The 12,875-nt window shown below is 44.0% G+C and overlaps 1 pseudogene; it reads left to right on the top strand.

Annotated features, from left to right (window-relative positions):
* Positions 1-440: 440 nt before the first annotated feature.
* Positions 441-858, top strand: LOC138829009 (large ribosomal subunit protein eL30 pseudogene; annotated as a pseudogene).
* The last annotated feature ends 12,017 nt before the right edge of the window (positions 859-12,875 follow it).

Below are 12,875 nucleotides of genomic sequence, written 5' to 3'. Positions count from 1 at the left end.
TCTTTTTGCTCGAGGCTAATGCTCTACCACTTTGAGCCACAGTGCCACTTCTACATTTCTAGTGGTTAATTGGAGAGAAGAGTGTCAGGGACTTTCCTGCCTAGGCTGGCTTTGAACCACCAGCCTCCTGAGTAACTAGGATTACAGGCATGAGGCACCACCTGGCTGTCTTGTTTGGTAATGTCTGAATGTCATTGTCACACACACACACACACACACACACACATTTGTTTATAATTGAAACTTAACATCCAACACAAATAGTGCTGAAAAGAGGTGACTATGGGAGATGATGGGATTAAAAGGGCTCTGCCATCATGAATGAGATTGTTTTTTATCAAAAAATAATAATAATAGAAGTGGAGAGGAGGCTTTCTCTCTACCCAGCCATGTTGTCAGCTGCTTTGTCTTGGGAGGCGTCCCACACCTAAGGCACAAAGATGGTGGCCATCAAGAAGATGAAAATGTCTCTGAAGTCATTCTCTAGGCTCCAACTTGTTATAGAAAGTGGAAAGTACCTGCTGGGGTACAGCAGACTCTGAAGATAATCAAGCAGGACAAAGGGAAATTGGTCATCTTTGCCAACAACTGCCCAGCCTTGAGGAAATCTGAAATGGAATACTATGCTATGTTGGCCAAAACTGGTGTCTATCACTACAGTAGCAATAATATGAACTGGATACAGCATGTGGGGAATACATCAGAGGATATACACTGGCTGTCCTTGATCCAGATGATTTTGGTATCACTAGAAGCAGGCCAAAACAAACTGGAGAAAAGTAAGCAGTGCATAAGTTTTCTCTAATAAAACTTTCCAAAGCTGTTTAAAAGGTGGGGAGGGGCCTTGAGGGGGTTTGTTTGTCCCTGCTGCTATGTAGAGACATAGACGCTAGCATCCCTGACCAATAACCCCTCACTAGACACCAGATCTGCTGGTGACTTGAAATCTAGGATATCTAAATATTGTATGTTAGCCATCCACATGAACTAAAACATACGGGTAAACTGAGTCCAAAATAAGGAGTGATGTGACATTGGTGGCTCATGCCTGTAAATCCTAGCTACTCAGGAGATTGAGATCTGAGGATTGTAGTTCCAAGACAGCCCAGGCAGGAAAGTCTGTGAGACTCTTGCCTCTAATTAACCACCAAAAAGCCAGAAGTGGCACTGTGGCTCCAATGGTAGAGTGCTAGCCTTGAGAAAAAAATAAAAATAAATTGGTAATTAATTCTGTGGTTCTTGATTTATTCACCAGGTGGAATTTTGTTTAGTTGAATTGTCTGGTTAATGAAAGTTACTGTACACATTTCAAAGAACAAGAATACAATGAGCCTTTGGTTAACTGACATTCTCCAGGGTTAACTGGAAAATCCCCTCAATCAAGGTTATTGTTGAGAGGCTTTCTAGAACAGCAGAGTTAGTTTCCTGCCTTTCTAAGCACAGGGAATATAGCAAGGGAACGCATGAGTCAATGTCTAGGGATGATTCTGCCACCTGGGTGGAAGCAGGGCCCAGACAAGGGGGCGGAGAATTCTCTCAGACCACTCCCAGTCAGGGGGCAGTATCAAAGACCCCTACAAAGCTGGTGACATAAAGTAACTGTACAAAGGGGCTCACCAGTCTCTTTGCAAGATTCAGACATCCAGGTTAAGCATCCTCTTTTAGAGCATGGCTCACTTGTAAGCCAGGAAAGAGCTGAAAAGCAGAGTTCCCTGCCATGACGCAACCCAGGGCTCTTTGCCATGGAAAAGAATTTCACCCATCCAGACTCTTGTACTTTTTAGCTGTAAGACTTTAGGCAAGCGCCCGAGTCTTAGTTTCCTTGTCTATAAATTGGAGGGAACAAGACAGTCCCATGGAGCTGTGATCAGGACTGGATGAACTAATGGACGAAAAAAGACTAGTGTAGCATTTAGAATTTAGTGAGTGTTGATAAATGGAAGGCATTATTCTATTAGGAATGGAGTAATTCGATTAGATCTCTTCTCCCTCCTCCCTTCCATCCCACCCTATCACTGTAGAATAGATAGCAGACTTGACATCAGAACCATATCCACCATTTTGTAATCATCATACTAACAATTGATTCCATCTAGATTCATCAGTGGCTACAGAAGTTTAAGAAGAGCAGGATATTCAGTCTTAAAGTATCTTCCACCCATTTACTTATTAATTACAAAGGGAAAAGTAGTAACTTTACAATAGCAAAGCTGACAAATCAAAGAGATTATCACCAATTTCTACACAAGAGCATCACACAGCATCTTCTGGGAGTCTGCCAGCAAATGCCTGGCCTGACTCTAACCAGAAGCACATCAGACTAATCCAAACTAAGGAGCCTGCTACAGAACACTAGCTTGAACTTTTGAAAAATATCCAGGTCTTGAAAGGCAAAGGAAAGCTGAGGAACTATTCTAAACTAAATAACGGAGACTGCAAGGACTATGTTATTGGAATTGGATCCTAGACAAGTTAAAAACAAAACAAACTTGGACCAGGGACTGGTGGCTTATGCTTGTAATCCTCAATGCTCATGAGGCTGAGATCTAAGGATTTGGGTTTGAAGCCAGCCCAAGCAGGAAAGTCTGAGACTTTTTCCAATTAACCACAAAAAGCCAGAAGTAGAGCTGTGGTTTACCTGGTAGAGCACCAACCTTGAGCGAAAGACCTCAGGGACAGTGCTAAACCCTAGGATTAGTTTTTTTTTTTTTTTTTAAGAATATTATTGAGAGAATTTGATACGTCTTGATATGGACAGAATTTGGTACCATAACTTTACAGGAAACAGAAAAGAGACCCACCAATCAAAAAGCCATCTAATGCTCACTAGTTAACCCAAGACCAAGCGCTATAATGAAGAAGATAGCTGAAGATGGCCCAAGATGGCAGACATAGGCTAACCTGCCATCGTCCCTGTGGCATGTCTATGCCATGTACTATCTCTGCTATATTTCTTTTCTGATAAACTTTCTACTATCTTTAACTTTTAAAAAAAGGGTTTTTTGGTCAGTCGTGGGGCTTGAACTCTGGGGCTAGGCGCTGTCCCTCAGCTCTTCAGCTCAAGGCTAGCACTATACCACTTGAACCACAACGCCACTTCTGGTTTTCTGGTGGCTTATTGGAGATAAGAGTCTCAGGGACTTTCCTGCCCAGGCTGGCTTTGAACCATGATCTTCTGATCTCAGCCTCCTGAGTAGCTAGGATTAGAAGCATGAGCCACTGACTCCTGGGTCTTAAAATTTTTAATATGGAGTGTATATTAAATATAGCATTATATATATTTGATGTTCCCTGACATGTGAAGGATCTATGTGTTAAAGAAAATCACTCTGAAGTATTTAAGGGTGAAGAAGTATAATGTCGGGCTGGGAAGGTGGCTCAGTGGTAGAGCACTTGCCTTGCATACTCGAGGCCCTGGGTTCGATTCCTCAGCACCACATAAGCAAAAAGAAAAAAAGCCAGAAGTGGCGCTGTGGCTCAAGTGGTAGAGCGCTAGCCTTGAGCTGAAGAGCTGAGGGACAGCGCCCAGGCCCAGAGTTCAGGCCCCACGACCGGACCGAAAAAAAAAAAGAAAAAAAAAAAGAAGTATAATGTCTATAATTGATCCTCAAATGATTTAAAACTGTAAGTATAAATGTACATATACTTTAAGAAAGAAAGAGAATACTAAAACAAATGTAGCAAAATATTACCATCGGTGAAGTTGAATGAAGAGTACTCTAGGACCTCTGTTAGCCTTAAAGCTTTTAGGTAGATTTTATTAAAAAAAAAAAAAAAAGTGTGGGGGGAGGCCAGGCTCATACCTGTCATTCTAGTTATTCAGGAACCTGAGATCTGAGGATCATGGTTCAAAGCCAGCCAGGGCAGAAAAGTCTATGAGACCCTTATCTTCAACAAATTACCCAAAATAACTGGAAGTGAAGCTGTGGCTCAAGTGGTAGAGCGCTAGCCTTGAGTAAAAGAAGCTCAGGGATAGTGCCAGGGCCCTGAGTTCAAGCCACAGGACTGGCCAAAAAAAAAAAAAAGTGGAAGGAAGGGTCAGAGCTGGGGTGCCATACACCCAAGTTACCATCTGCTCCTGCAGAGGAGGAGAAAGGAGAAAGCTCTGACTTACAGACAGGGCTAAACCCAAGTTCTCAACTGCAAGCTACATATCCCTAGGTTCTGGTCTCCTCACTCTAAAATGTAGAAGATAGCAGAGTGCCTTCCTCTTGGGATTGTTAAAAGGACTAAATGAGATAGTTTATACACACACACACATATTAAAGTTGGTGCCTACCAAAACATGATTCACATACTCTACCACTGCATACTGCTAAGAGTGTAGACAAAATTCTTGCCCTTAGGTAGCTTATACTTCAGTCAGATGGAAAGCAAGTGAGTAAACAAACAAGCACATACATACTTGCAGACAGCTGTAAATCCTGTGAGGATGATGAAGCTGGGTAGGAGAGCTGGGGAGAGCTGGAGGACCCTGGCATTCCGTACAGGGCTATCAGGAAAATGGCACTGAAGCTGAGACTGAATGATGGGCATGGGGGTTGGCAAGGCTGGTGGTAGAAACGACAGGAACAAAGACTCTGGGGTGTATGCAAGGCACGGTTGCTTCAGACTCCCTGTGTGCCCCGGAGCACAGCCGGGAAGGGACCCTCAGGAAGCGCATGGGAACTGCACACAATGGCAGAGCTCTGAGCAAATGCCCATGAAGAGATCCCTCCTTTTCCAGGCCTTAGTGTCTGAGGTGGTGGTGGAAAGAAAGGAGCTTCTGAACCTTCAGTTCTGCAGGTCTTCCTTCAGCACAAGCTACTTACAGCCCAGACCCCCCAGCACCTTCCCTGCCCACCCCCACCGAAAGGCCCTGCCCCTCCTGGTACAGAGGAAGCAGCAGAGGCCAGGCCTCAGGACAGCTTTGAGGAAGGCCTGAGCTAGGGGTGCCATGTCTAGTGCTCGCCAGCCCCACAGCCTGCCTTGTTTATTTGTTCAGTGGGTTTGTTTCAGCCATGGCACAGTTTGTTCCGATTCTGGAACATTTATGAGATGGGCCAATTATTTTTTTTTAAATCACAGAATATAAATGGTTTGTTCTTGAAGCTAAAGGGTGGGGCAGCTGGGGTGGGAGAAAGATTTCAGGCCAGTTTTAGGGCAGAAATCTGGCTTGTCCTTTGCTGTAATTCTTTTCCTCTCCTGCCCTTGAGAACCAAAGGGACTCCAATGGGATTTCCGGCCTCCATTTCTCCAGACTATGATGTAGAAAGACTAGAACAATGGACCATTTGATTTCTGGTTCTCATCCCCACCTCATTAGTTCCATTCCAAACCCTGGCTTCTAACCACTGAGCTCAAGCCTGATCCAATGATCAGCCTTGGGGTGGAGGTGCTGGGACACACCGGACCATTCCACATCTCCGGCCATCCCACATCCCCCCACCACCTCTTTCCACTCTTTGCTTGTGAACTCTTATGTATACTTCAAAATCCAGCTGTATCTCATCACTTCTTAATCCTTACACTGAATCCCCTGTAGTCTGCCAGCTACCTTTTTTAATTTTAAGAATACCAACTAGGATTAATGACTAAAATGTTGAATTCATTCTTTTTTTCTGGTTAGATACTTATTCAGTGTTGTAATATTAGTATTATCTGTTGATCGGAAACACTCAACTGCAACTATGTAAATATTTCACTAACAAAACCTAGAGATATTTATGTAACTGTAATCCCTCTGTACATCACCTTTATAACAATTTTTTTTAAAAATTCAAAAATGAGATAAAAATCCTTAACCCAAATATATAATCATTGAAATTTTGACACTTTCCACAAAAAAAAACCCTAGAAATGAATAATTGGTAGGTTCAATTTATTTGGCTAAGAAATTGAGTTCATTAACTCTTAAATTTATTAAAGATTATTATTTTGGGGGGGTCCAGTTGTGGGGCCTAACTCTGGGCCTGGGCCCTGGCCCTCAGCTCTTCAGCTCAAGGCTAGCGCTCTACCACTTGAGCCACAGCGCCACTTCTGGCTTTTTTTCTTTTTGCTTATGTGGTGCTAAGGAATCGAACCCAGGGCCTCATGCATTCAAGGCAAGCGCTCTACCACTGAGCCGTCTTCCCAGCCCCTATTAAAGATTATTAAGCTGGGTGCCAGTGGCTCACACCTATAATTCTAGCTACTCAGGAGGCTGAGATCTGAGAGGATCGCAGTTCAAAGCCAGCTCGGGCAAGAAAGTCCTCAAGACTCTTATCTCCAATAAACCACTCAGAAAACCAGAAGTGGCTCTGTGGCTCAAGTGGTAGAGCACTAGCCTTGAGCTGAAGAGCTGAGGGACAGGGCCCAGAGTTCAAGCCCATGACCAACCAAAAAAAAATTATTAAATCTTAAATGTATTTAAAATTTAATTAAGGCCAGGTGTGTTGGGCATGCCTACAATCCCAGCACACAGAAAGCAGAGGCTATTGTCTCTAAAATAATTTTTTTTAAACAAGGGAGTGGGGAATAAAAACCCCAACCACTGTTAAGTCAGGGGTACCAGAGGGGGTGAGGTGGAAAGAACGCTGGGGGTAAAAATGGTCCTATCTGCCCTTCTGACTACATGTGGCTGCCTCCTTTTTCCAAAAGGCCTAGCACAGAGTACTCATTGAGTACCCATACTCAAGGTAGGAGCACAAGGATGAAGGGTACTCCTTGACCCCTGGGTCACTGGCGTCTCAGTCTAGCCTAGTTATCAGTCCCTTAAGGACCATGTTAAGGATCAATTCAGGAGCTGTCCCAACCCCAGCCCCGTCGCTAAGTGAATGGGAAGTCCAGTCTTAGTACTCAGCTAAGGTAGACACTAAGGCCTGTGAGCGCTCGGGATGGGGCGGCAGGCTCTGGACCCCCTCCCAGGAGCAGGGGCAACATTCTGGATTTCAGAGCCCACTCCAGCTGCTTCTGCCATTTTGCTAAAGGCAGCTCCCCAAGAAGCAAAGTCTAGCCAGCTGTGGGAGGTGCTGTTCTTCACTTCCAAGATTAGCTCAGACCTTAAAAATCACAGCCCAGTGCCTGCTCTTTGTGCCAAAGAAAACAGTAGATGTCAGAAGCCTCCTTGGGTATCTGGACAGAACAACTCCTGCTGCTCCTCCCTTCCTCCTATGAGGTCATTGAATGAGGATGACAAAGCAAACAGTGACATGTGCTGGGACTTGTTCCCAGACTCATTCCAGGGTTCCTCCAGCCCTTCCCTCCTCCACACCCTCAGAAGGCAACCCAGGTGTGGACAATGAACTGGGGTTTCTGGGAAACAGAGGCATTCTCCGTGGTGCCAAAGAGGCGATCCTCTTGGTAAAGGAGGGCAAAGGGAAAAGGGGGGGAAAGTGGGTATTAGCACCACTGGACACTAGCATGGTGTACTCCAAGTGTCAACAAAAGGAAAGCAAGAATTTGTTCCTGGCTTCACAGATGAGGAACCAGGCTCGTTGAAGGCCAGCAGCGTAATCAGAGTTACATGGCTTACACATGATAGAGCCAGACTTGAAATTATTTTTGTGACTAAATAGTTTTGTTACATCTTCCTACCTCACCATAATTCCTTGGACTTGCCCCTGGTACACCTGCTTCATGCTTTTTGCCTTACTGCCTACTAACAATACAATTCTTTTTTTTTTTTTTTTTGGGGTCCAGTCATAGGGCCTGAACTCTGAGCCTGGGCACTGCACTTGAGCCATAGCGCCACTTCCGGCTTTTTTTTTCTTTTTGCTTATGTGGTGCTAGGGAATTGAACCTAGGGCCTCAGGCATGCAAGGCAAGCACTCTACCACTGAGCCATCTTCCCAGCCCCTAACAATACAATTCTTAAGTACTTTTTCAGACCTACTGTAAAAGCTGACCTCATTTAAGCAACACGATGTGATATATATATATATATATATATATATATATATAATTTTTTCATATATATGTATATAATTATATATCATATTATATCCTATATTATATAATATATACATATACATATATAATTTTAACATATATTCAACACTTATTCTATCACCCTCCCTGTATTACTAAGGAGGGGTCTTCATAGGCTGGAAGCCAAGTGGAGCACTTGAACTGTTCAGCCAATAGGATCACTAAAGCCACCACTGTCTTTTAAATCACAGAATTACTGAATGGTGGTGAGTAAGAGATAAATAATAGAATCCAGCTCCTAAGGGACAGACCTTACACAACACAGTCACAGGCCCAAAGATTAAAGGCACCATTCAAGGCTCTGAAATATGAATCAGCAGTCTTTGTTCTTAAAAACTCAGCTTACAGGACTGGGAGTACAGTTCAGCTCAAGGCCCTGGATGTGATTTGATCCTTAATAACATATAACAAGCAAACAAACAAACACTCAGTCTAGCTAGGCACTGGTGGCTCACAAGTTTAATCCTAGCTACTCAGGCGGTCTGAGGATCACAGTTCAAAGCCAGCCCAGGTAGGAAAGTCCATGAGACTCATCTCCAAATACCCACCAACAAAACAGAAGTAGAGCTGTGGCTCAAAGTGGTATAGTACTAGCCTTGAGCACAAGAGCTTAGGCCCTGAGTTCAAGCTCCACAACCACCACCAACAAAAAAGAACAAACCTCAGTCTACACACATAAACAAATGAAAACTAGAAGGAATAAGATGAGGCTCTGGAATCAAAGAAATTCATACTTGATGTGGTTCTAGCACAAATTCAGCATGCTGTTGGGCAAGTCACTTCAAGTTTCTAGTCTGAGTTTCCTTCAACAGAACAATGATATCTCTTCTGCCTTTCAAGACTGATAGGAGATAAGGTGCTTTTTGTAAGTGTGAAAAATTCTCTCTCTCTTTTTTTTTTTTTTTTTTGCTGGTCATGGGGCCTGAACTCTGGGTCTGGGCGCTGTCCCTCAGCTCTTCAGCTCAAGGCTAGTGCTCTACCACTGGAGCCACAGCGCCACTTCCGGCTTTTTCTGTTTATGTGGTACTGAGGAATCGAACCCAGGGCCTCATGCTTGCAAGGCAAGCGCTCTACCACTGAGCTACCTTCCCAGCCCAAGTGTGAAAAATTCTCTATAAACCATGACGCTATAATATAGCACATAAAGAATAAACAGATAATGCTCAAATTTCTCCAAAGAATGTTTGCTTTGTAACTGGACAATAACTTTCTCAGGGGGAAACCTAGAAACAAACCAACAGGTTGGGAAGAGATCTGTAAAACAGACTTTGGATCTTACAAATGTTTCTGGCTAATATAAAGCATCCCCAAGTCTTGGGCTAGGAAAGACAATGGGGGTAAACTGAATCTGCATGCTGTCCTTGTCTCCTTCAGAATCCTGGGATTTGATTCTGTCTCTTCTGCTTTGGAACATTTCTCTCAGCCCCATGTTGGATTTGGCTGCATGGTGGTGGGTCTTTACTGCCCTCATGTGGCCACCCCTGCCAAGGCTACATGCACTTCTGAAGGAGTGTGCGTGACCTGAGGCAGCCAGGGCCTCAAGATCAGGATTTTCCACAGCTAGCAGATCTGAAATCCAAATTAAAGCCAGCTGCCAGAATCCAGAGCTCCTTGATGGAAGGGGTGGGAAAGTATCACTGTGGTGGGGATTACTGACAATCTCTCACATGTATGGGCAGGGATAAATGGAAAAATCTCTAAACCTTCTGCCCAGTTTTGCTATGAAAACTACTGTAAAAAAATATTTAACTACTCAAAAAGGAAAACCACTGTATGATCCTCCAATGAAAGAACAATTTTATTAACTCCAATTTGAAGAAGGCAGTATCAATTAGCAATCTTCTGCTAATAAATAAACCTCTAGGTTCTCATCCCTTTTTATCTACAGGGATGGTTCCAGGACCTTTTACAGATAACCAAATCTAGAAATGTCTAAGTCCCTTATACAGAATAATACAGCATTTACATATAATTTCTCTAAAGAAATAAGGTCTATTAAAAAAGGTTGGGACTGCCTAATAAACATGAACAAGGAAGATCATAAGGATTCTATTAGCAACTACATCTCAGGGAAGACTGATTACATGTTTAGAATAGCCAACATATTTTTTTGTTGTTATTGTTGGTTGTGGGGCTTGAACTTGGCCTGGGCACTGTCCCTGAGCTTCTTTGTCCTCAAGGCTAGTACTTTACCACTTGAGCTACAGTTAATTGGGGATAAGAGTCTCACAGGGACTTTTCTGGGCTGGCTTTGAACCACAATCCTCAGGCATGAGCCACAAGCGTCCAGTTTTGTTTTTGTTTTTCCCAGTCGTGGGGCTTGATCTCTGGGCCTGGGCACTGTCCCTCAGCTCTTCAGCTCAAGGCAAGTGCTCTACCACTTGAGCCATAGCACCTCTTCCGGTTTTCTGGTGGTTAATTGGAGAGTTCATGGTCTTTCTGGGCTGGAGAGTCTTACCTGGCTGGCTTTGAATTGGATCCTCAGATCTCAGCCTCCTGAGTAGCTAGGATTACAGGAAAGAATCTCCAGTGCCCAGTTTGTTTGTTTGTTTGTTTTAGATAGATATTTCAATTAATCTTCACAGCAATACCACTTGGTAAGTGTTAAATACTTAACAGTCAAGAAAGCTGGGTCGAGGCTTACAGAGCAAAGCTGGATAGGAATATAGGTAGAACCATGGGCATGATGACACATTTGTATTCCCAGTACTTAGAAGGCAGAGGCAGGAGGATCATGAGTTTGAGGCCAGCCTGGGCTACAAAGTGAGATCCAGGAGGAGAAGGAAGAGGAGGAGGAATAAAAGGAGGAGTAAGAGAAAAAGAAAGAAGAGAAAAAGGAGGAAGAGGAGGGCTGGGAAGGTGGCTTAGTGGTAGAGTGCTTGCCTTGCATGCATGAGGCCCTGGGTTCAATTCCTCAGCACCACATAAGCAGAAAAAGCTGGAAGTGGTGCTGTGGCTTAAGTGGTAGAGCGCTAGCCTTGAGCTGAAGAGCTGAGGGACAGAGCCCAGGCCCAGAGTTCAGGCCCCATGACTGACCCCCCTTTCCCCCCCCAAAAAAAAAGGAGGAAGAGGAGCCAGGCACCCGTGGCTCAACCTATAATCCTAGCTACCCAAGAGGCTGAGATCTGAGGAGAGCGCTTCAAAGCTAGTTCAGGCAGCAAAATCTGTGACTCTTATCTCCAATAAACCACTCAGGATACCAGAAGTGATGCTGTGGCTCAAGCGGTAGAGGGCTCGCCTTGAGCTGAAGAGCGCAAGGACAGCGCCCAGGCCGAGTTCAAGCCCCACGACCGACAAATTAAAAAAAAAAAAAAAGGAAGAAAGCATAGGCAGAATGAAAAGCAAAAGGTGTGTTTAGAGCAAGCTGTTAGGTACACCTCATCGGGTAGCATAAAGGAGATTTCAGAGCAAGATGTCCTTCCTGTTGGAAACCTGTGGAGGAAAGCTGATAAGGAAGAAACAAGGAAGAGAGACCCATGGAGAGTTATTAGATGAGGGATGTTTGGGTTAGGAAAGTGGCCGATGGAGAGGGATAAATTCTAAAACCTCTCTGTTGAGAAATGAAGATAGACTAGCTGGGTGTCCGTGGCTCACACCTATAATCCTAGCTACTCAAGAGCTGAGATCTAAGGATTATGGTTCAAAGCCAACTCAGGCACGAAAGTCCATGAGACTCTTAGCTCCAATTAACCACCAGAAAACCAGAACTGGAGCTGTAGCTCAAAGTGGTAGAGTACTGGCCTTGAGCTGAAGAGCTCAGGGACAGCGCCCAGGCCCAGAGTTCAAGCCCCACAACCGACAAAAAACAACCAATTTAGGTAGAGCTACCCTTATGGGAAGCACTACTGTCTCCTCCATCCCCAGCTGAGTCTCAGACCTCCCTTCCTTATTCTAGGTACTACAAGGGAGAAACTCCCATGTAATATAATTCTCAGTTCCACTCTGGATTATAGTGTGCCAAATCTCTAAATCCAAACCAAGGCAAGGTCTGCTCAGAGACCAGAGAAGTCTTGAAAATTGTTCTCAGTGCCCCTATCAAGTGAAGGATTCTTAAATTCAAAGTGGCCAGTTATAAGAAGAGACCAGACCAGTTTGATTCTGTGACCCCTGGCTAAAAGGACAAAGTGTTTTATGTCATTTCCCAGCAGTCCAGCATCTGGTTGGACCAAATCCTGTATGGGAACTCAGCCCCTGCCCCCAGCCAAGGCTCTGATTCCTGCCTTTGATTGCCACCGTGTTGGCAGGATTCCCCCTGGCTCCCACTCTCTCCGGAAGCCATCCACAGCTGCTGGCCACTTGTCACACCCTATCCGGGAGGTGGCAGTATTTCAGTGGTAAAGCAACAGACTTTCAGGCTGTGGCTAAGGGCTTCAGTTAGTCAGGAATTGTGTCCTATTTCCAAATGGAGGCAACTCCTTCCAGTTCAGTGAAGATACAGTATGAAGGAAAGGCTTGGACTTCCAAAGCTGGGTTTTGTATTTCCTATGCTGGTTTGGGACAATTCCAGAGAAAATATTTATAGCAAGCAGTCAACAAATAGTAATTATGTCCTAAACATTATGCATAGCAAGAATAGTCTCTAGTCTCAGGGACTTTTGATTCTAGGAAGAGAAACAAGAGTCTTTTCTCTGTGTTTTCTTCCTCAAAGTTTTGGCAATGCCCACCTGTTTCATTAATTGGTTGTTTTTGCTATTGGCTACTACTGCCCTGAAGTCATTCAACCACTCCACCTGATGAGAATGTCTGTGTCCAAGAAAAAACAAAACGTAGACATAAACTTTTTTTCCTAAAGTACATAATAGTATTGCTTTTTAGGAAATAGATATTTGAATATACTCCCAAAAGAATGACATGGAAGAATACATCTTCTATCCTGAAGAAACTTTGAAAGTCTGATCAGGAGTCATTCCATGCAGTAGAAATCTAGT

Source organism: Dipodomys merriami, unplaced genomic scaffold, assembly GCF_024711535.1.
Source record: "Dipodomys merriami isolate MVZ:Mamm:240054 unplaced genomic scaffold, mDipMer1.0.p SCAF_17, whole genome shotgun sequence".
Lineage (NCBI taxonomy): Eukaryota > Metazoa > Chordata > Mammalia > Rodentia > Heteromyidae > Dipodomys > Dipodomys merriami.
Note: the sequence above shows the minus strand (reverse complement) of the source record. Positions and strands in the feature narration are given on the sequence as shown.